This window comes from Dasypus novemcinctus, chromosome 28 (genome assembly GCF_030445035.2).
Source record: "Dasypus novemcinctus isolate mDasNov1 chromosome 28, mDasNov1.1.hap2, whole genome shotgun sequence".
Taxonomy (NCBI): Eukaryota; Metazoa; Chordata; class Mammalia; order Cingulata; family Dasypodidae; genus Dasypus; species Dasypus novemcinctus.
Genome location: NC_080700.1, coordinates 7,233,504 through 7,255,478, shown reverse-complemented (window position 1 = coordinate 7,255,478; position 21,975 = coordinate 7,233,504).

Genomic DNA, 21,975 nt, shown 5'->3' with positions numbered 1-21,975 from the left:
TCATTCTTTATCTTAGAATGGCTTGTGATTTTTTTTGCTGATATCTAGCACTCTGTTTATCTTATTGCGTTTGCTCTATTGATCAATTTCTTTCTCTCATCTAGGCTTATATTACTGTTTGACTTCTTGTTTAGGGTCTACTTTGATACATGTTTAACTTTTCTATATTTATGGAATTGCCCATGTTAAATTAAAAAAACAAAAATGAAAAAAAGACAAAGCAGAAAAAGAATGAAACAAATGAAAAAAGAAAAGAAAAATAGAGGAAAAGTAAAAAATAGGAAAAAGAATAGGAAAAAATAGGAAGTAGAGAAGAGAAAAAGAAAAAAATGAGCCTCCCACTGAGGCCAAAATTCATGACCTCTTATTCAGGCCACTCTGACTTAGTTCCATTTTATTGGCCTACCATCCATTGGCAGCACTACTCCCAGATACCAAGGAGAGGAGAATTTAAAAAAATGTAAAAAAATAAATAAAACACAAGGTCTTCCCCTCAGACTACTGGTATCCAGCATGCCCTTCCACAAACCACCTACACTAATTGTCCCACTCTCTCAACACTCCCAGGTGTGCCCCCTGTCACTATCCCCACCAGCCAATCACTCCAGAGTCCTGATGCATACCCGTGTTCAGTTAGGCCCCTCTTAATTTGATCACTTGCACCAATCTCCCCACAGCCCTGCTGCTTCCCCTCTACCTGGCTGGACACTCACTCACTGGCTGCCAACACCAAACACTTTGCAGCCCTGCCACTACCCCATGCCTGGCTTGGCTCTCCATCTCTACCACCTACTTTGATCACTGCACAGCCCTGCCACTTCCATCATAAGTAGCAAACCTACCTGTCTTCCCACTGCTCCTGTAGAATGAGTGGAATATGATGGTCACTATTCTGCCATGTTGGATTTCACTCTTGATAGATATTTATAATGAAATCACAGACTTCTTGTTATTTAACTCTGAAAAATAAAAGTTTAATATATTATTTAGCTATTAAAATGCTGGCTCAGGCATGGGGGATCAGAAAAGTAAAACCCTTCCATCTGGAAATGATACCATTTATTGCTACGTCTCACTCTACTTTGTATCTTTGGATTCCTTTTTCTCATATAGGAAGCTCAGATATAGAATATCATTCATCTTTTCACCCAGAGCTCAAGGAGAGACCAAAAGTCTCCAAACGACTTTCTGTGCTGAAAGCAAGAGTTTTTAAACATCAGCTTTTTAATGAGGGAATCAAATCTTCAAGATTGTCAATTTAAACAGTGGTCTCAAGCTATTTTTTAAATTTATCCTGTTGTCACTCATTTCTAATGCACCTATTACTTTACAGATACTAGTATAGCAGTGAGTGCAAAGATAATTTTGAACAGTAGATTTATGTAACCAAAACCACTAAATATACACTTCCATGATGGCAGTAACAAGTAATCTAGAATTCTCTCAAGTGCATAGGCAGCTGTTGATATATTTGATTAATAAGGCAAGGCCTTCTCCATAAGAGACCATTCTTTTTAACATTTTAGTTTAGTATTTTGTTTAAAACTATCTCAAACATATTCCAAAACATTTTTGTGAAGTAAAAATTTTTATCAATTACACAAAAATGATATTGACTACGACAAACCAGGACACAGCAATGCATACTATATTATCTTTTATGTAATATATATATATATATATATATATATATACACACACATACATAATACTGGATATTTTATAGAGACAGACACCTTTCTACACGTCTCTTCTGCCATTTTCTTTTGCTGAATCTGTGGTTGGCACTGGGGTTGGTGTATACTCAGGAGACTTGGATCTCTGGACTGACCATATGCCAGCTGGGCCCTGAGCCTTAGCAGAGTGGCAACACCTACTTACCAGTTCATTGGACTTACCCAGGTCAGCTAACAGGGAGGCAAAGTTGGTCAACCACCACACCAGTAAACTGAGTTTGCCTACAACTCAGGAGAATCGCATCCATCAGCCTTGTGGGATCTAAGCTTCCTCTCAATTTAGAGGTGGAGTGGACCTCATCATCCCAGGGTCCATAGGATGAAGGGACAAAATATGGATTAGAGTGGACTTCCTGTTATTCTACAATACAACTACTGTGACTCTAGCAACGGAAGAAGCTGTATCATTGATATGGAGACAGTGACCATGGTAGTTGCTGAAGGCAGAGAGAGGGAAAAAGAAATTTGACATGGGGGCATTTTCAGGACTTCAGATGGTCCTAAATGATATTGCAGGGTCATATGTTGGACATTATATATCCTGCCATAGCCTACTGAATGGACTGAGGGAGAGTGTAAACTACAATGTAAGCTATAATCCGTGCGGTGCAGCACTGCTGTAAAATGTATTCACCAAATGCAATAAATTTGCCACAGTGACAAAAGAGGTTGTTCATGTGGGAGGAGTGGGGGTTGGGAGTGGGGTATATAGGAACCTGTTATATTTTTAAATATAATATTTATGTCATCTATGTATTGTTAAAAAGAAAAAAGAAAAACAAACAAAAAACATATATCAAATGAAAATGATATATGCTCATTAGGACATTGCTCATTATATTGGTTAATATTATTGAGATGATGCAATAATTGTCCTTCTGTGTCTGGCTTGTTTGACTGAACCTAATATCATCAAAGATCGTCCAAGTTGTCTTGTGTATCATGACTTCATTTCTTTTCACAGCTGAGTAATATACATATATATATATGTACACACATATATATGCCACATACTGTGTAGCCATTCATCTGTTGATGGATACAAATTTGATTTCTATATTTTGGAAATTGTGAATAATGGTGCTATGAACATTGATGTGCAATTATCTTTTCATACCCTAATTTTAGAATTTCTGAGTATTTACTTCAGAGTCAGAATGTCAGCACATATGGCATATCTATATTAAATTTCCTGAGGAATCACCAGTCTTCCACAGCAGCTGCACCATTCTACTATCCCATCAACAACAAATAAGCATACTTATTTCGTCACATTTTCTCCAAAACTGGTAGTTTTCCATTTATTTTTCATAGTGGCCATTCTAATATATATGAAATGAAATCTCATTGCAGTTTTGATAAGTATTTTTCAAATAATAAGGATGTTGAACACTTTTTCACATGCTTTTTGGCTATTTGTATTTCCTCTTTGGAAAAATGTATTCAAATATTTTTTCCCATTCTTAATATGGATGTTTGCCTATTTATTGTTTAGTTGTAGGATTTCCTTATGTATTCTGTATATTAAATCCTTATTGGATATGTAGTTCCCAAATATTTTCTTCCTTTGAGTAGACTAACTTTTTACTTTTGTGACAAAGTCCTTTGAAATATAAAATAATTTAATTTTGAGAAGGTCTCATTTATCTATGTTTTTTCTTTCATTCCTCTTGCTTTGGGTGTAAAGTTCTAGAAAACATCTCTCAATACAAGATCTTGAAGAGGTTTCAGACATTCTTCTAGGAGTTTTATGTTTCTGGCTATTATATTTAAGTCCTTGAAACATTTTGAGATGATTTTTGTATAGGCTGTATAGCAGTTTGATATAGTTATGAATTCCAAAAATATATATTGTATTGTTTTTAATCTGGCCTATTACCAGGCATGATTAAATTATAATTAAGGTTTGTTGGAATAAGATGGTCATTGAGGTCTGTAAAGGATCAGTCTTTCTGGGTTCCTCTTTTCCTGGATCTTGCTTCTCTCTGGGCACAGGGTTCCTTTCTCCCCAGGAGCTGTACCATTTTCCTCTGTGTTCTTACTTCCTGGGGCTCTGGCATAAGACTTCAACATCAAACCCCAACATCAAAACCTCAACATTAAAAAACCCTCCAACTCTGGCCTTTGCCATGCCTTTTATCTGTGAGTCCCTGGTGGGTGGGGACTCAACACACTATTGATCTTTATGTCATTATCATTCTGTTTTGGCCACTATAACTTTAAAATATATTTTAAAGTCAGAGAGGGAGGCAGGGCAAGATGGCATCTGGAGTGAGTGCACCTCATAACCTCTCCTGCAAAGAAGCAGCTGAGTAGGTTTGGAGTCCTGTTGGACTGGGCTGTTTCAGGTGCTTGTAGGGCAGGAGGTGTCTGGACATCGATTTAGTGGGATGGTGACAGAGGAGATTCTTGCAAGAGGTAGAATTATGGGTCTCTTTCATGGAGGTTGGAGTTGTGGGCGGGACCCTTCTCCCTGGAGCTGGTGGCCTGGTGGCAGGGATTCCTGAAGGCTTTGCTGTGCTGGGGAGTTCCCAAGCCCTTAGCGGGCTGTTTTGGGGGCTGGCAGGGTGGGAGGTGTCTGGAAGTCGATTTGGTGAGACAGTGATGGAGGAGCTGCAGGGATCCCTGAAGGCTGTGTTGTTCTGTGGTGCTCCAAGGCCCCCTGTTAACCAGATGCATGGTTCCCAGGTCTGTGTCCCCTAAACCCTGGTGGACCACATCCCAGAGACTCACACACCTTGAGTCTGCAATGTTACAGACTTCCCATCCCTGAATCCACTGTGCTGTGAGGTCCATCTGAGGTCCTTGATTACCATAGGCCTCGGCGTTTGTTGTTTTTTTTTTTTTTTTCTTTCTCTCTCTCCTTGAACTTGGAGGAGTGAACCAGCTGTCTTGGGGAGAGTCTAGGAAGAAAGGAGAAGTGAGTCTACTGAGAAAGCCCAATTTACCTAAAAGTCCTGGGATAGAAAACTTGGTCTGGGAGAAGGTGGAGTCAGAAAATCAATTAGACCTCTCCTAGCACACCTAAGGGGGAGGGACTGTAGGAGGTGCTATCCAAGCTTCCAGTAGCATATTTGGGGTTTCTGGTGAGGTTTAGGTGATCTCACACTGGAAATAAAGAGCCATAGTCCTCTGTGTTGAGTTGGTTCAACAAGGACCTACTTGAATCTCCTACTGGACCTCTCAGGCAGCTTTCCTGCTGCCTTGGGAGAGAGAAGTGAGGAAAGGAGAAAGGGGGAAAGTCAGATCCCTAAGTGTATTATTAAACTGCAAAGAGGATTCCCAGCTTAAAACTTTGGTTCTTTATTTTTTATTTTTTTGTCTTGGTTGCTAATATTGCATTGTCTCTTGGTCTTTTCTCCCATTTTTTCCCCCAAGGTCCTTTTTCATTTATTTAGTTTTTTTTCTTTTTCTTTTCTTGCTTGTTTCTCCCCCTTTTCTTTGCCCACACCCTTTTTCTCTTCTCTTTTTTCTTTTCTCTCTTTTTCTTATTATTTATTTTATTTTCTTTATATAATAGGTGATGTAGGGAGAGCTTCACACTTGCTGTGTCTCCTCATCCTCCATTTCCACTTTTCTGTGTGTATTGATTTTGGCCACCTAGACTATCCCCTTTCCCCCACATCTTTCTATCCTCCATCATCTACTGTTTCTCTTACATTCCACCTCCCTTTCTTTGGTCCCCAAATTGTCTGACTTTTTATTTATAATACCTTTGTTCTGTTTTCTCTCTTTTATTCACTCTTGATATCATTGTCTTTCTTTTCTCTTTCCCTCTCTCCTGAAAACACTGGTTTTATAATCCATACTATATTCCTTCCTATATTCAGTTGACTGTCTCGTTATAAGTACTCTACTTACTGCTATAACTCTAAACAACTTACATGAGTCTAATATCCATTCTCCCAGATGTCACATTGTTGGTCTGTTAACATATATTACCAATACTACTTTACACATTTGCTTTTCTCACTCATTTTGGTTCCCTGGCCCTAATATTTTCTTTCAAAGTGAAATTAGCCAGCAACAAGAAAATAGAGTAAGAAGAACAAAGCGACAAAAAGAAGACATAATGCTTATGCACAAACAATAACTAATTAATCCCTAAGACTAGACAAAGAAGCTAAGGAACTGATTAAACCCATCAAGATAAAATGATGACCAGACAGCAACAAAAACTACAAACCAAACCAATAATCAGGAAATCATGGCTGAATCCAATGAACAACCTAAAGACCATTAAAGGGAGCAGAACATTGGAAAAGTAATTAAAGATCTCAAAACATATATTAGAGACAAACTTAATGAAGTAAAGGAAGGGATTAACAATATGAAGAAAACACTTGGAGAGGAAATTGCAGACATATGCAGAAATATAACATATATGATGGGGATGAACACCACAGTTCAAGAAATCAAAAATACACTCAGCAAATAGCAGCAGATTAGAAGAGGCAGAGGAGAGAATTAGTGACATGGAAGACAGTACATCTGAAATAAAACAGATAGCATAACTGATTGATAAAAAGATAGAAAAAAATCCAGCTAGGACTTAGGGACCTGAATGACAATGCAAAATGCACAAACATACTATTAAAGGCATCCCAGAAAGAGTAGAGAAGGGAAAGGTGACAGAAGGGGTGTTGGAGGAAATAATGGCTGAAAACTTCCCAAATCTACTGAGAGAGATGGATGTACATGTCTAGGAAGCACATTGCACCCCAAACATCATAAATCCCAACAGGCCCACCCTAAGACATATACTTGTCAAATTATCCAATGCTCAAGACAAAGAGAAAATTCTAAAAACAGCAAGAGAAAAGAAAACCATCACATACAAGGGAGGCCCCATAAGATTAAGTGCTGATTTCTCATCTGAAATCATGGAGGCAAGAAGACAGTGGAATGATATAGTCAAGGTACTAAAAGAAAAAAATTTCCAGCCAATAATAATCTACCAAGCTAAGTTAGCATTTACAAATGATGGAAATTTCAAAATATTCACAGATAAACAGAAATTAAAAGAGTATGCCAACAAGAACCCTGCCCTTCAGGATATACTAAAGGGAGTTCTGCAGGAAGAAAAAAAAAAACAGGAGAGGCAGAGTTGGAGGAGAGTGTAAGAGCAACTAAAAAGACAAAAAGAGAAGGAAAAAACAAACAGAATATGACAAACACAAGTCCAAACAAAATATGGTTACATCAATAATTCCTTGACAGTAATAACACTGAATGACAATGGATTAAACTCACCTTTAAAAGATTCAGAATGGGACATTGGATAAGGAAATATGACCCATCTATATGCTGTCTACAAGAAACACATCATAGACCCAGGGATTCATGGAGGTTGGAAGTGAATGGCTGGAAAACAATCTTACAAGCAAACAATAACCAAAAAAAGGCAGGAGTAGCTATATTAATATCAGACAAAATAGACTTTAAATGCGAAACTATTGTGAGAGACAAAGAAGGATACTACATATTAGTGAAAGGGATAATCTTTAAAAGAAGAATGAACAATCATAAATATATATGCTCCTAACAAGGGCGCCTACAAATATGTGAGGCAAATGCTGGAAAAACTAAGTGAAAGAATAGATGCATCTACAATTGTAATGGGAGAGTTTAATACACCACTGTCAACTTTTGACAGAACATCTCAAAAGAGAATCAATAAAAACACAAAAACTTTGAACAGTATAATAGAGGAGTTGGATCTAATAGACATTACAGATCATTACGCCCAAATACAGCAAGATATACATTTTTCTCAAGTGCACATGGATCATTCTCCAAGATAGACCATATGCTAGGCCACAAAGAAAGGCTCCCACATGGAGTGAAACTGGAACTCTGCAAGGGCCAGAGGGCCAGATTTCACACCAAGATATGGAAATTAAACAGCACACTCTTAGAAAAATAGTGGGTCAAAGAGGAAATCTCAAAAGAAAGTAATAACGACCTTGAAACTAATGAAAATGATAACACAACATACCAAAACTTATGGATTGCTGCAAAAGCAGCAGTGAGAGGGAAATTTATAGCCATAAATTCATCAGAAGGAAGAAAGAGAAAAAATTGAAGAACTAACTGCACATTTGGAGGAATTAGTAAAAAACAACAACAAAGTAACCCAACAGGAAGAAAACAGAAAGATATAACAAAGATAAGAGCAGAACTAAATGAAATAGAAAATAAGAAATCACTTGAAAAGATAAACAAAACCAAGAGATGGTTCTTTGAGAAGATCAATAAAATTGACAAACCCTTACTAGACTAACAAAGAAAAAAAGAGAGAAGATGCAAATACACAAAATAAGAAATGAGAAAGGAAATATCACCACTGACCCCACAGAAATAAAGACTATCGTAAGAGGATACTTTGAAAAACTATATTCCAACAAAAATGACAATTCAGAGGAAATGTACAAATTCCTAGAAACACATAAGCAGACTATATTGACGAAAGAAGAAATTGATGATCTCAACAAACCAATCACAAGAGATAGAATCAGTTATTAAAACCTCCCAACTAAGAAGAGCCCTGGTCCAAATGCCTTCATAGGTGAATTCTACAAAACATTCCAGAAAGAACTAACACCAATCTTGCTGAAAGTCTCCCAAAAAATCGAAACAGAAGGAACATTACTTAACTCATTCTATGATGCCAACCTTATCCTAGTATGAAAGCCAAACAAAGAGCACAAGAAAGAAATATTAAGGACCAATTTGTCTAATGAACCTAGACACAAAAATTCTCAACGAAATACTTGCTAACCGTATACAACAACACATTAAACGAATTATACACCATAACCAAGTGGGATTCTTTCCAGGTATGCAAGGATGGTTCAACATAAGAAAATCAATCAATGTAATACACCATATAAACAGACTGAAGGAAAAAAAATCACATGATTATATCTATAGATGCAGAAAAAGTATTTGACAAAATACGTCACACTTTCTTGATAAAAACACTGTAAAAGATTGGAATACAAGGAAATTTTCTGAACATGATAAAGAGTATACATGAAAAACCCACAGCCAACATCATTTACAATGTTGAAATACTGAAATTCTTCCCTCTAAGATCAGGAAAAGACAAGGATACCCAATATAACCTCTTCTATTTAACATTGTCTTAGAAGTATTTGTTCGAGCACTGAGGCAAGAACCAGGTATAAAAGGCATTCAAATTAGAAAGGAAAATGTCAAAATTTCATTATTTGCAGATGACATGATCCTATACATGGAAAACCCTGAGAGGTCTACAACAAAGCTTCTAGAACTCATAAATGAGTTTAGTAAAGTCGCAGGTTAAAAGATCAGTGCGCAAAAATCAATAGCATTTCTGTACACCAATAATGGGCCAGCTCAGGAGGAAATCAAGAAACAAATACCATTTATAATAGTAAATTAAAAAATCAAATGCCTAGTATTAAATTTAACTAAATATGTAAAATACTTATTTTATATTATACTTATATAATATGTAAAATACTTATACACAGAAAACTACACAACACTGTTCAAGGATATCAAAGAAGACCTAAATAAATGGAAGAATATTCCCTGTTCATGGATAGAAAAACTAAGTATTAATAAGATGTTTATCCTACCAAAACTGATCTACACATTTGATGCAAACCAAATAAAAATCAACACAACATTCTTTAAGAAACTAGAAAAACAACTATGAAATTTATTTGGAAAGGAAAGAGGCCCCGAATAGCCAAAGACATATTGAAAAAGAAAAAACGAAATTGGAGGAATCACACTACCTGACTTCAAAACATACTACAAAGCTACAGTAGTGAAAACACATTGTATTGGCACAAGGACAGACAGATAGTCCAGTTGAACTGAATTGAGAGTTCTGATATAGGTCCTCATATAAATAGTCATATAATATTCGATAAAGCCATCAAACCCTTTCAACTGGGAGAGAATGACCTATGCAAAAAATGGTGCCTGGAGAACTCGATATCCATATGCAAAGAATGACAGAAGATTATCATCGCACACCTTATACAAAAATCAACTCAAAATGGATCAAAGACCTAAATCTAAGAGTCAAGACCATAAAGACTTTGGAAAGCAGTGTAGGGAAGCATATACAAGACCTTGTAATAGGAAATGGCTCCATGAGCTTCACACCAAAAGCACGCACAGCAAAAGAACAAATAGATAAATGGGACTTCCTCAAAATTAAAGCCTTCTGCACCTCAAAGGAGTTTGTCAAGAAAGTGAAAAGAGAAATGGGAGAAAATATTTGGTAACCATATATCTTAGAAGAGACTTATAACCTGCCTATATAAAGAACTCCTCTATCCTGAAAATAAAAAGACAAACAACCCATTTAAAAAATGGGAAAATGATTTAAACAGACATTTCTCCAAAGAAGAAATACAAATGACTAAAAAGCACATGAAAAAATGCTCCAAATCTCTAGCTATCAGGGAAATGCAAATCAAAACTACAATGAGATACCATCTTACTCCCATAAGATTGGCAGCTATGAAAAAAACAGAAGACCACAAATGCTGGAGAGGATGTGGAGGAATGGGAACACTCATCCACTGCTAGTGGGAATGCAGAAGGTTCCAGCCATTCTGGAGGACAATTTGACGTTTCTCAAAAAACTTGCCATATATTTGCCATATGACCCAGCAATTCCACTGCTGGGTATGTGCCTAATAGAACTGAAAACAAGTACACAAACCAATATATGCACACCAATGTTCATAGCAGCATTGTTCATTATTGCCAAAAGTTGGAATCAACCCAAATGCCCATCAACAGATGAATGGATAAATAAAATGTGGTATACACATACAATGGAATACTACTCAGCTTTAAGAATGAATACACTACAAACACATGTGATAACATGGATGAATCTGGAGAACCTTATGTTGAGTGAAGCAACCCAGGCATTGAAGGACAAATACTACATGACCTCAATGATATGAAATAAGTAAACCAAGCTGCCTCAGAGAGCTAGAGACAGGATGATAGGCTTAAAGGAAAATTGGGGGTAGAGGAAAGATGCACAACTGAGCAGAATCTAAGAGACAGATGAAGTAGATACAACCCCAGGTATTGGTTCCTTTGAGGGCTAAAGAGACGCACGGGCTATATGGTCATGGCAGATGGGGTTCACTGCCATGTCAGATGGCCCTCCTTTGGAGCTAGTGTTTCTGCATGATGAAACTGGATTCAGATGGAATCTCTTTTCATTAGACTTTCATGCTACTTTACTGGAATTGTAGTTGGTGTTGGGGTTTAAGATATATTTAGGGGATTTGCATCTCTGGACTGACAATATGATAGCCAGGCCCTGAGCCTCAACAAGACTTCAGCTCCTACAATCTGATTTATTGGACTCACCTCACTCAGCTAGGATGGAGTTGAAGGACAACCACCACACCATGGAGCCTAGAGTGCCTACAACTGAAAGCAGGAGGATTGCATCCAATATCCATGTGGAATCTGAGCCTCCTCTTGACATAGAGATGCCACGGACATAACCAATCCAAGGTCTACAGAGAAAAGGTGGCATTGGAGTGGAGTGGGAAAAGTGGACATGGTGGCTGATATGGGTATGGGGAATGGCAGGAAGAGATGAGATGTGGAGGTGCCTTTGGGACTTAGAGTTGTCCTGGATGGTGCTTCAGGGGCAATCACCGGACATTGTAAATCCTCCCAGGGCCCACTGGATGGAATGTGGGAGAGTATGGGCCATGATGTGGACCATTGACCATGAGGTGCAGAGATGCCCAGAGATTTACTTACCAAAGGCAATGGATGTATCATGATGTGGGAGTGAGTGTTGCTGGGTGGGGAGTGGTGGTGTGGGAGTGGTGGGGTTGAATGGGACCTCATATTGTTTTTTTAATGTAATATTTTTACAAAATCAATTTAAAAAAAGGAAAAAATAAAAAAAGGAAAAAGAAAAGGGAAATGGAAAAAAAAAAGATGACACCTACATGGGTGAAATCTATGATGAGCTGGAGGTGACTATTTGTGCAAGGAAGGGATAAAATGGGGGTGTAGGGTGATTTTTGGGTGGAATCAGGATAGACATTTAAGCATAATTCTAATCTAGAAAAGTAGAACACCTAATAATCCTGTGAGGCATCTACAGGAGGTCTAGTTGAGGAAACGCGGCAGTCTGGAGGGATGTTAGTGGATACTTAGCAAGGGTTTGAGGGTCCCTGTGCTACTTCACCATTGGGGTACTCCTGGAATCCAATGGACACTGTTGAGGGGTGTTAGGGAGATTCTGTTGGGACATATCTCCAGCCATACCAATGGTTCTGAGGAAAAGCTAGCAGATGTCTAAAGAGATTCTTGGAGAATTCTAGTGGATTTTGTATGTAAACTTTGTAGTTCAGAGGAAATTGATTCTTTTTAGCTCCAGACTGCCCAGTAGAGCTTGTTCACTGGGTCAGATTGGTGATCTAAAAGAAGGTTTTGAGAATGGCTATTAGACCAGATCCTCAGTTATTGTCCAAAGTCCTCCAATTTTGGAACCTGTGAAGGTCAGTTTATGCCCATAAGCTGAACAGCCCTAAGTAAAACCCTGGATGTTGAAAACATGCTCCAAGATGTTGTTGAATCTTAAGGAAAACAGCATTTAGAGCCCTTCAGGATCACCTTGGTCATGACTCTAGATGATAATAATGAACTGAGTTCACCTGTTCAAAACAGAGGTAATCTACTTAATGTTAGTAATGGAGAGTTCTGCCCTGAGGGAAAAGTTCTATTATCTTACACCTTCAGAGTTCCTTGACCACAGCTACTGCCAGGACAAAACTGCAGACACTGTAGATGTTCTGGGATAGTCCTCCCCAAAGTTGCCCTGCAGAGGCAGGGATCATCCTGCAGTAATATGAGCAGTGGCCACAGCAGACTTGGCTGCAGCTACAAAGGCAGATATTTGGATTGTCAAATAGTCCACACTTACAGCAATGGATTCAATGGCAAAGCAATGTAATCTCTTTTAGACTATGCGTGCCCAGGGCTGCCAGTACATACCCGTATCCATGATTAAAGTGCACAGGGATTGAGAGAGACCTAAGATGACAACTGAGTCCCCATCATCAAGCTGTTTCCTAGCACAGAAGAGTCTGATCTTCATGGTTAAAAGTTTTTTGTGTACTGCCTCTCCATACCAGGAAAGCCTGAACTCTGGCCAAACAAGGATATCATGCCTTGTGACTTTCAGAGAATTACAGCCAGAAAAAAAATGATATTTCCAAGTCCTCAAGTCCCAGTTTACCTCCCTGACACTGGTTTTGTTCCCTTTGTCATTCTCTATGTGCCTCAGCATGGATTAGAGAACCTCCAAAGATTTTTAACTACATTTGTCCAATAAGGTCGAAGGTCCTATTGTGTGCAGGGAAATGAAAACATTATGCTAAGTTGAGAGTTCAGTTGGAAAGTGGAGATTAGGGGTTATTCTTAGGTTTATAAAAAAACCTTTGACATATTAAAAGTTTTAGATACCATTCACAATTGATAGTGATCTCTACCACCACTGACAATATGATAGTGGGAGGACAAATGATACTCTGAGATTTGGGGTCAGAGGTCACCACCACTGAGACACTCGTCAAAGCTAATAACTGTATAATGGATATTGGAGGGCTGTCTATGTGCGTCCTTATAGATGTTGCAAAAAAACCCTAATGGGAATTGCTGTCAGTGGGGTCATATTAGTGGGTGAAAGAAAGAATGTGAACATACACAGATATATTTTCACAGATTCATGGGCAGTGACTTCAGCTTGGCCATCTTCCCTTTAATAGTTTTTTGTTACCCATGTAGATGTTTGAAAGAAAGGACAAGTGGAACATATTTTGTAAACAGACAGTGCTTCTTAGGTAAATGTATAGTCTGCATTATCCTCCCCAGAGCAAGAGAATATATGACCTAGTACCTCCTTTATTCACAAGAGAATGGTCAGTGGGATTCAGTCAAGATCCTGATGTGGGCCTGTACACATGGACTTTATCTGATAGCAGAACTTCCAGAAGAAAATAAAAAACTTGTCCCGCCTGTCAGACCCTTCTGCAAGTTGGAAGAAAATGCTATGGGAAAATTGGGAAACATGGTAAACCTCTAGGATTTTGGATCATTTCCTTTAAGAGTGTTATTATAATTATGGATTTACATCTAAATGTGTTTTGGAATATATTTTTCCTTCCCAAATAATAGTATAAAGCAACTCTACCCATGTGAATATAGATTGAATTTATAATATTAACTTTGTTCAACAAAGTCACCACATATCCATTAATATTCATTTATTCCCCTTAATGTTACTATGAAAAACTTGATTTATGTTTGGCCTTGATTTGTGAATAATTTTTCTTTTTTTTTAAAGATTTATTTATTTATTTCTCTCCCTCCCCCCCCTCCACCCTGGTTGTCTGTTCTCTGTGTCTATTTGCTGTGTCGTCTTTGTCCTCTTCTATGGTTGTCAGTGGCACGGGAATCTGTGGTTTTTTTGCTGCGTCATCTTGTGTCATTTTTCCATGTGTGCGGCACCATTCCTGGGCAGGCTGCACTTTCTTTCATGCTGGGCAACTCCTTACAGGGCACACTCCTTGCACATGGGGTTCCCTTATGCGGGGGACACCGCTGTGTGGCAGGACACTCCTTGTGCACATCAGCACTGCGCATGGGCCAGCTCCAATGTGGGTCAAGGAGGCCCAGGGTTTGAACCGCAGACCTCCCATGTGGTAGACTGACGCCCTAACCACTGGGCCAAGTCCGCCGCTCCCTATTTTTTTCTTTATTTAAGAAGCATTCATCCTTGTAATGACAGGAAAGAAATTATATTTGATACCTCATCCTCCTGCTGACATCATCATATGTCTGTTTTTCACATGACCACACCAGTTAGTCTTGCCCTGGGCCTCACTGCAAATAGCAAGGCCTTTACATCTACAAGATTTAGGTGATAAGCTGCACTGAATTTCTCCAAACATCCTTTACAGTTCTTTCTCCAAACTATCCTTGCTACTTCCTCTCCAAAATGCCCTTGGAGGTTCTTCTATGAAAGTGCACTTGGCAGTTCTGAATTATAACTTAAAATAATTTTCTATAATTTACTGCAATTTACAAGCAAGGATATATGTCCATATGGCTTTAATGATAGAAGCTGCCCTCAGCTTCCCAAACTGACACTTCCATTTTTGCTTTTCATATTGCCATATAGTTTGGACCTGACAAACTTCAAATTCTGTGGGAAAGTCTTGGCCCTCTCTTCTGTGCCACAATAAAGTCAAGAGCTCAGATCCACATATACAGTCCCCTGCTCCATGGAACCTCTTGGGAGAATAGGTTAAAGACCCATGCTTCTCTGCTGTGCTCCGTTATTTCCACTTTTTGTTTCTGGGGTCTTTGATCTTAAAGAAAAAAATATTTTCATGTGTTCTCTGCCTGCTGGTGCTCTGAGTTTGCACCTCATCAACCTAGGAGCTTCCATATAACATCCAAAGCAATTGGCAAAGCAAAAATGGTGATTTGACATTGATTGTTGGCAGAGAGAAGGAGTGACTTTAGGGTGTTCTAGGCTTTTCAACAAGCTCTCACAGGTGGCTGGCACCATTTGGGAAGCCTCCACTGCTTGCTGGTGTTTTGAGCACCACTTTGCTTTACTCTTTGTGATGCAAGGTGTTGCCTAGGATTTCACACCTAATTAATTAAAGGTCTCTGGATATACAGAGAAGCGTAGGCCTGCTCACTGGAGGTCACTTTATTGAGCTACTTGCCTTAGGGCAAAAGGGAATGGAGATTGGGTCTCTATCACTCTCCTGAAAAGGGGTATGGGACTGGGTGAAACCATTGTAAATTTGATGTAAAATTTTTTCCATTATTATATAAAAATATTGAAGCCTACTTAAAATTTGAGAAAGTATGTTCCCAGTTCTGTTCTCTACCATGGTCTGTCTGGCAAGTCACCCAAAATTCCAAGGACAGCATTGTATTGAAATGACATCCTCCACTGCTAAATCCTGTCTGAGCTGTCCAAATGTATTATACCATCTTTAATTTAGGGAATATTTCCCCTGCCAGATATATAGGGAGGTGGTATACAAATGATTGGGATAACATGGAAACCCACTGCCCAAATGTATGCAGGGGTTCATAACCCTTATGTTGCTGCTCCCTTTCTGCTGTCATTTTTTTTTTTTGTCTCCTGGCACCATGGGTTATAGAGGGTCCCATCCTTGGCTGAGTACATAACCACTCTGAGATCAATTGGGACACCCTGGAGAGAGGTAGCAGAACATGAGGCAAGTCAGAGGGATTCCCCTCACCAACATATTTTTTCCAGCAAGACATAAAATGTCAAACAATCCTTGGATGGAAAGGATACAGTAATTCAAATCAGAAATTTTACCAGTGTAAAAATTAAATTATTCTTAAGGTCATTATTTGGCAGAAGGGAGAATCAGCAACTGATCACTTGCTATGTGTGTTCAACAAGGGGTCTGAATTAAGAATAGTTGCCCAGGAAATGGGACAACAGACAGATATTGCCATGGACTCCACATCACTAAGGACTTTTATCCATCGATGGAAAAACAAAACAAAACAGAGAGACAATAGGCTACTTTCACTAAATACTCCAAGCCCCTCCACTATTGACTTTAAGAAAACATCAAAGAAGGCTTACTTTGTCCAGAGCTGGTATACCCAAAGCAGATGCCCATGGCCAAACAATTAAAAAGGTCCAATTTTTATTTCAAAAAGATTTAGATGATCCAATGGGCATAGCTTTAACTTTAGCATTAAGACAAAGAAGAACCTGGAGTTCATTTCTAATCTTGAGGAGGTCTTTGTCACTGAGCAATGGAAGAGTTGCTTAAAGGAGATTCCATCCCAAATATTTGGAAAGCACATCTCTGATAAAGATATAATATCCATAAGATAAAAGTAATCCTAATTAATAAAAAGAAAAACAAACAACTGATTTTTTAAATGGCAAAGACTTGAATGCAAATTTCTCCAGATATTAGCAAATGGCAAAAAAAAAAACAACACAGGAAAAGCTATTCAACATTACTAGCTGTAAGGTAATTCAAATCAAAACCAAAATGAGATACCATTTTGCAACCCCTAGAATTGCTACTTATAAAACAAATGAACAATTAGAAGTGTTGAAGAGAATGTGCTGAAATAGGCACACCCTTTCCTTGCTGGTGGGAATGTAAAAAGGTACAGCCACTGCAGAAGGAAATATGGTGGTTCAGCATAAAGTTAAGTATAGGATTCCCATATGACCTGACAACCTACTTCAAAGAATATAGCCAAAAGCTATGAAAATATAGTATTGAGCAGATTTTTACATACTGATGAGTCCATAGTGAAATTAATCACAATTGCCAAAGGTTGGGAGCAACTCAACTATCCCTCAGCTGAGAAGTAAATACAAAGTGGTATGTGCATACAATGGAATACTATGTAGTCTTTAAAATAATTAAAGAAATTGGTGATGTGGGAGGAGTGGATGGGGTGGGGAGTGGGGGGTGGGGTATATGGGGACCTCTTATATTTTTTAATGTAATATTTTTTTGTTATCTATGTATCTTCAAAAAAACAAAAAAATTTTTTAAAAAGTATTATGTTCTGATAACTGAGACAACATGAATTAACATTAACAATATAATTTTTAAGTGAAATAAGCCAGACACAAAAAGGCAATGATCTTGCCTGACATGAAATAATTCTTAAAGATTCAGAATCTAGAATATTGGTTACCCAAATCGGGGTTGTTGTATGGAATGGGTCAATTTCATATCACTATCAACAGAGAAATATGAAACACTTAAAAATAGGAATAAAATATAGAAAATCAAATTTTAAAAGAAACAAATTCAAAATAGGGTGAAATATATATGCAGCAGTAATTTGCTATAACTTGTGGAAAAAATCCAAATTTCAACTGACAGTTATGAAATAGCTAAATTAAGGGAAAGACAGGCCATACTCAAGATTGAAAAAACTGAGTATTATAAAGATGTCAATATATATTCATTTATTAAATATACTTGAATAAAAATTTTTGCAGACTTTTCAGAAATATTTATTATGTAAATATTGTGGCATAAAGGCAAAAAACAACAAGTAAACATTCAATAGAATAGATGGTACATATATGAACACTAAACAAATGACAGATGAAACAAGGAAGTGCAGTGGGAATTACATTTTTATCTTCCAACCCACACAAAACCAATTCAACTGGATTAAATAATAAATTTAGGAAATGGGATTTACAATAATCTTGAAGATATCTTCAAAACCATGAAGGAATATTTTACAAGGAGGAGCAGGAAGGATAATGAGAGCAGAAAGAAGAGGAAAAGATAGAAGATATACACATGGAAACATATTTGTGAATTTGATTGCATTAAATGAACAATTTCTTTCCTATAGTCAACACAAGGCACATAATTCAACATCATTTGCCACTTAAAAATAAGTAAATCTTTTAGGGCCTAGAAAGGAAATCTTGCAGAAGATGTACAAATAATTTATTTTACCCCTGACAGTTTATACTGCACCAACAATTTTGAAGGATATCAGAAAGTGAATCCCTTAGTGCTGATACATATTCAGTGGGCTGGAGAATATAAATTCATATTCTACAATTGTTGGTAAAGATTTGTGGGAATTCTACTTGTTTTTGTGCATATTTGGCTCAAATGCTTTGGTAAAACAATTCAATGTTTTATTAGCAAGCTTAGACTAGTTTGCAGTAACAAAAAAAAAACTTGTTAGTGCTAAGAGTAAGAAACATTTCCCACTTACCACATACTAAGTTTTGGTTTGCCTTTTATCTACATGCTATGGCACATTCTGTGTCCACATATGATCTACATTCTGTGACAAGGCTACTGGAGCAGACCGCATATGGGATGTTACTGGCTTTTGTGGAAGAATAAGATACAACCCTAGGTGCTGGTTCTCCTGAAGCCTGTGGAGATCCACAGGGTATATATCATGGCAGATGGATTTGGAGTTCTGTGCCATGTCAGAGGGCCCACTTTGGAATTTGTGCTCCTGAGTGTGATGGAACTGGACTCAGATGTGACCTTCCTACACATGCCTTTTCTGTCACTTTTACTGAATCTGTGGTTGGCTCTAGGGATGGTGCATACTCAGGGGACATGAATCTCTGGACTGCCCATGTGCCAGCTGGGCCCTGAGCCTCAACAGAGTTGTGACGCCTAATCTCTGGTTTATTGGACTTATCCAGGTCAGCTAACAGGGAGGTGAAGATGGTCAACCACCACACTAGGGAATCAAGAGAGCCAACAACTGCCAGCAAAGGAATTGCATCAATCATCCATATGGAATCTAAGATGCCTCTTGAACTAGATGTATTGGACATCACCATTCCAGGGTCCACAGAATGGAGGAGCAAAATATGGATTAGAGTGGAATGACTTACTGATATTCTACTGTAAAACTCTTGTGACTAGTAATACAAGAAATTTTAGCATTGAGATGGAGAAAGTGGCCACAGTAGTTGATGAGGGCAGGAAGAAGAAAGGAGAGATGTGATGTGGGGGCATTTTTGGGACTTTGGTTGTCCTAAATGATATTGCAGGCTCAGATGCTGGGCTTTATATATCCTGGAATAACTCACTGAATGTACTGGGAGAGAGTATGAACTACAGGGTAACTATTATCTACGTGGTGGAGCAGTGCTCCAAAATGTGTTCATCGAGTGTGATGAGTATGCCATAATGATGGAGGAGGTTGCTGGTGTGGGAGGAATGGGGTTAAGGGGTGGGAGGTATATGGGAACCTCATATTTTTTAGCATAACTTTTTTGTGTGATGTATATACCTTCAAAAATACAATTTACAAAAATGATAGGGTGGGGGGGTGGGAAGTGGGGTATATGGGAACTTCTTATGTTTTTTGTTTTTTCTGTTTTTTAACATAACTTTCTTTGCTATCTATTAACTTTAATAAAAATGTGTAAAAAGATGTTATAAAGAAAGTTTCATATGTTGGTTCTTACACTCATACTCATTAGTTTAGAATATATTATATTGGTCAAAGAATATCATCTGATCCAATCTGCTATTAATGCATTAAAATACTCTTCTTTCTTATAAAGGATACAATACAGAAGGCCACCTAAGCATGCGTATGGCTATTTTGATTAATAAATCAAAGTTTTACTTGTACCTTGTGTATACATATGCTAGGGGTCTCCATTTCCAGTCAGTATAGTGAATACCTGTAAAATGGAGAAAACTTTATGAAAAGAGATCCTCATATTCTGAGGTATTTACATTTAGAATATTTTTATAATCATTCCTTAAAAGTGACTTGGAATAAAAATTGCTTCTTCCTTATTGAATAATCAATATATAGTTGAGCAATTCCCAAGTCCTGAATTGTCCTAAATGACATTGCAATGAGAGGTACAGGCCATTGTATATCTTACCATAACCTACAGAATTGGGTGGGGGAGAGTGATATTGTGCCCCCTGCTCTGATTCATTAAAACTCCAAATTTTATTGTTTCTAGCAGGATGTGTGGGGCTTATGTTTCTAACCTTGGACATAGAGAATTACTGAACCTGAAGCTACAAATGTAACATGTTAATGTAGGGAAAAGTTGGAAACCAATGACTTGAGGATGAGATTAAATGGTCTTGATATAGAAGCAGTAAGACCAACATTCTTGTGTGGACTGAATGACTAAAATCCAAATACATATATCCAGCATCCTATTTTCTTAAGATTAAATAGGGTATATATAATAAATATTTTCCTCAATGGGCCAGAGCAGACTTACTCTTATTCTACTATAGACTTATTGCTATTCTAACAATAAAAGAAATTTTATCACTGATGTGAAGGCAGTGGCCACTGGAGTTTCTGAGGGGAGGGAAAGTGGAAAATATGTGTAATATGGGAGCAGTTTTGGGACATTGTAATTGTCCTGAATGACATTGCAATGACAGATACATGCCATTATGTATCTCATCTGAACTTAGAAAATTGTGTGGGAGATAGTTTAAATTATAATGTAAACTATAATCCACCCTTAGTGGGAATGCTCCAATGTGTTCATTAATTGTAACAAATGTACAACACTAATGATGGATGATGTTTATGTAGGAAAGTGTGAGAGGGATAGGGAGTGGGGCATATGGAAATCCCCTACATTTTAGTGTAAATTTTATGTAATGTAAGTATCTTTTTAAAAATAAAAAATAAAAAAATAAATTTATTCATGAATTATCTCCCTTTAAACTTTTGAGTATAATTTTAGACCAAGTAAAATACACTTATAGTTTATCCTGATGAAGACTCCACTAAAATAACAGTCAAATAACACAAAAGTTATGATCTACAATTATGCAGACAATGAAAGTATAACCATTATTTGATATTTACATATTTTAGAAGACAACATTTGAAAATTGGTGTCTAATGAACAAGAGAAGGTGCCTTAGATTATAGTATATATGGAAGGAGAAAGAGAGATTGATACTGTTAGAGTCCTTAAATTTTAGAATAATTGAGTTTTTGGCTTATGGAAGGCCATGCAATACCGAGGGCTCATATGTTTCTTTAGAATTCACTTAGTTTAATCACATTAGCACTAGCAGTACTCAGTGGTTTGGTGGCTGGCATGAACATGTTTAAAAATACCTGAGGTAAATTTTCTATTAAAATAGAAAAAGAGAAATTAATGAAGGGAAACCATGGTCAGTTATTGTGAAATGAAGACTTAGAGGACAGAGTCCTGCTCATGACATTGAGGAGATCGAAAGCAAATTGTGGTTAGCTCTATTCCTACATGTAATTAAACAAAACCTCACCAGCCATTACTTCCAAGGTATGGAGATCTTAAACAGCTTTAAGTTGGCTCACTCTTAATTTTAAACAAATAGCTCAAGGCTAACAAATATTGGAAGAATTCCAGATTTTGATTAAGAAAGGCAAAATTTTTTTAATGATCCAAATGAACTGTGATATTTAAGAGGACAAGGGGATGTGTAAAAGCTCTAATATACTCAAAGACACAAAAACTGATTTTGAATCTGTATTTTGTTAACATACAAGAATTCTACAATACCAAAGTAAATTATGTATGTGTATATAAATAATTTTAAGATTTAATATAATATAGGGTAATTTGAAGATCATTTCTCATAACAGAAGATTTAAATACAAAGATAAA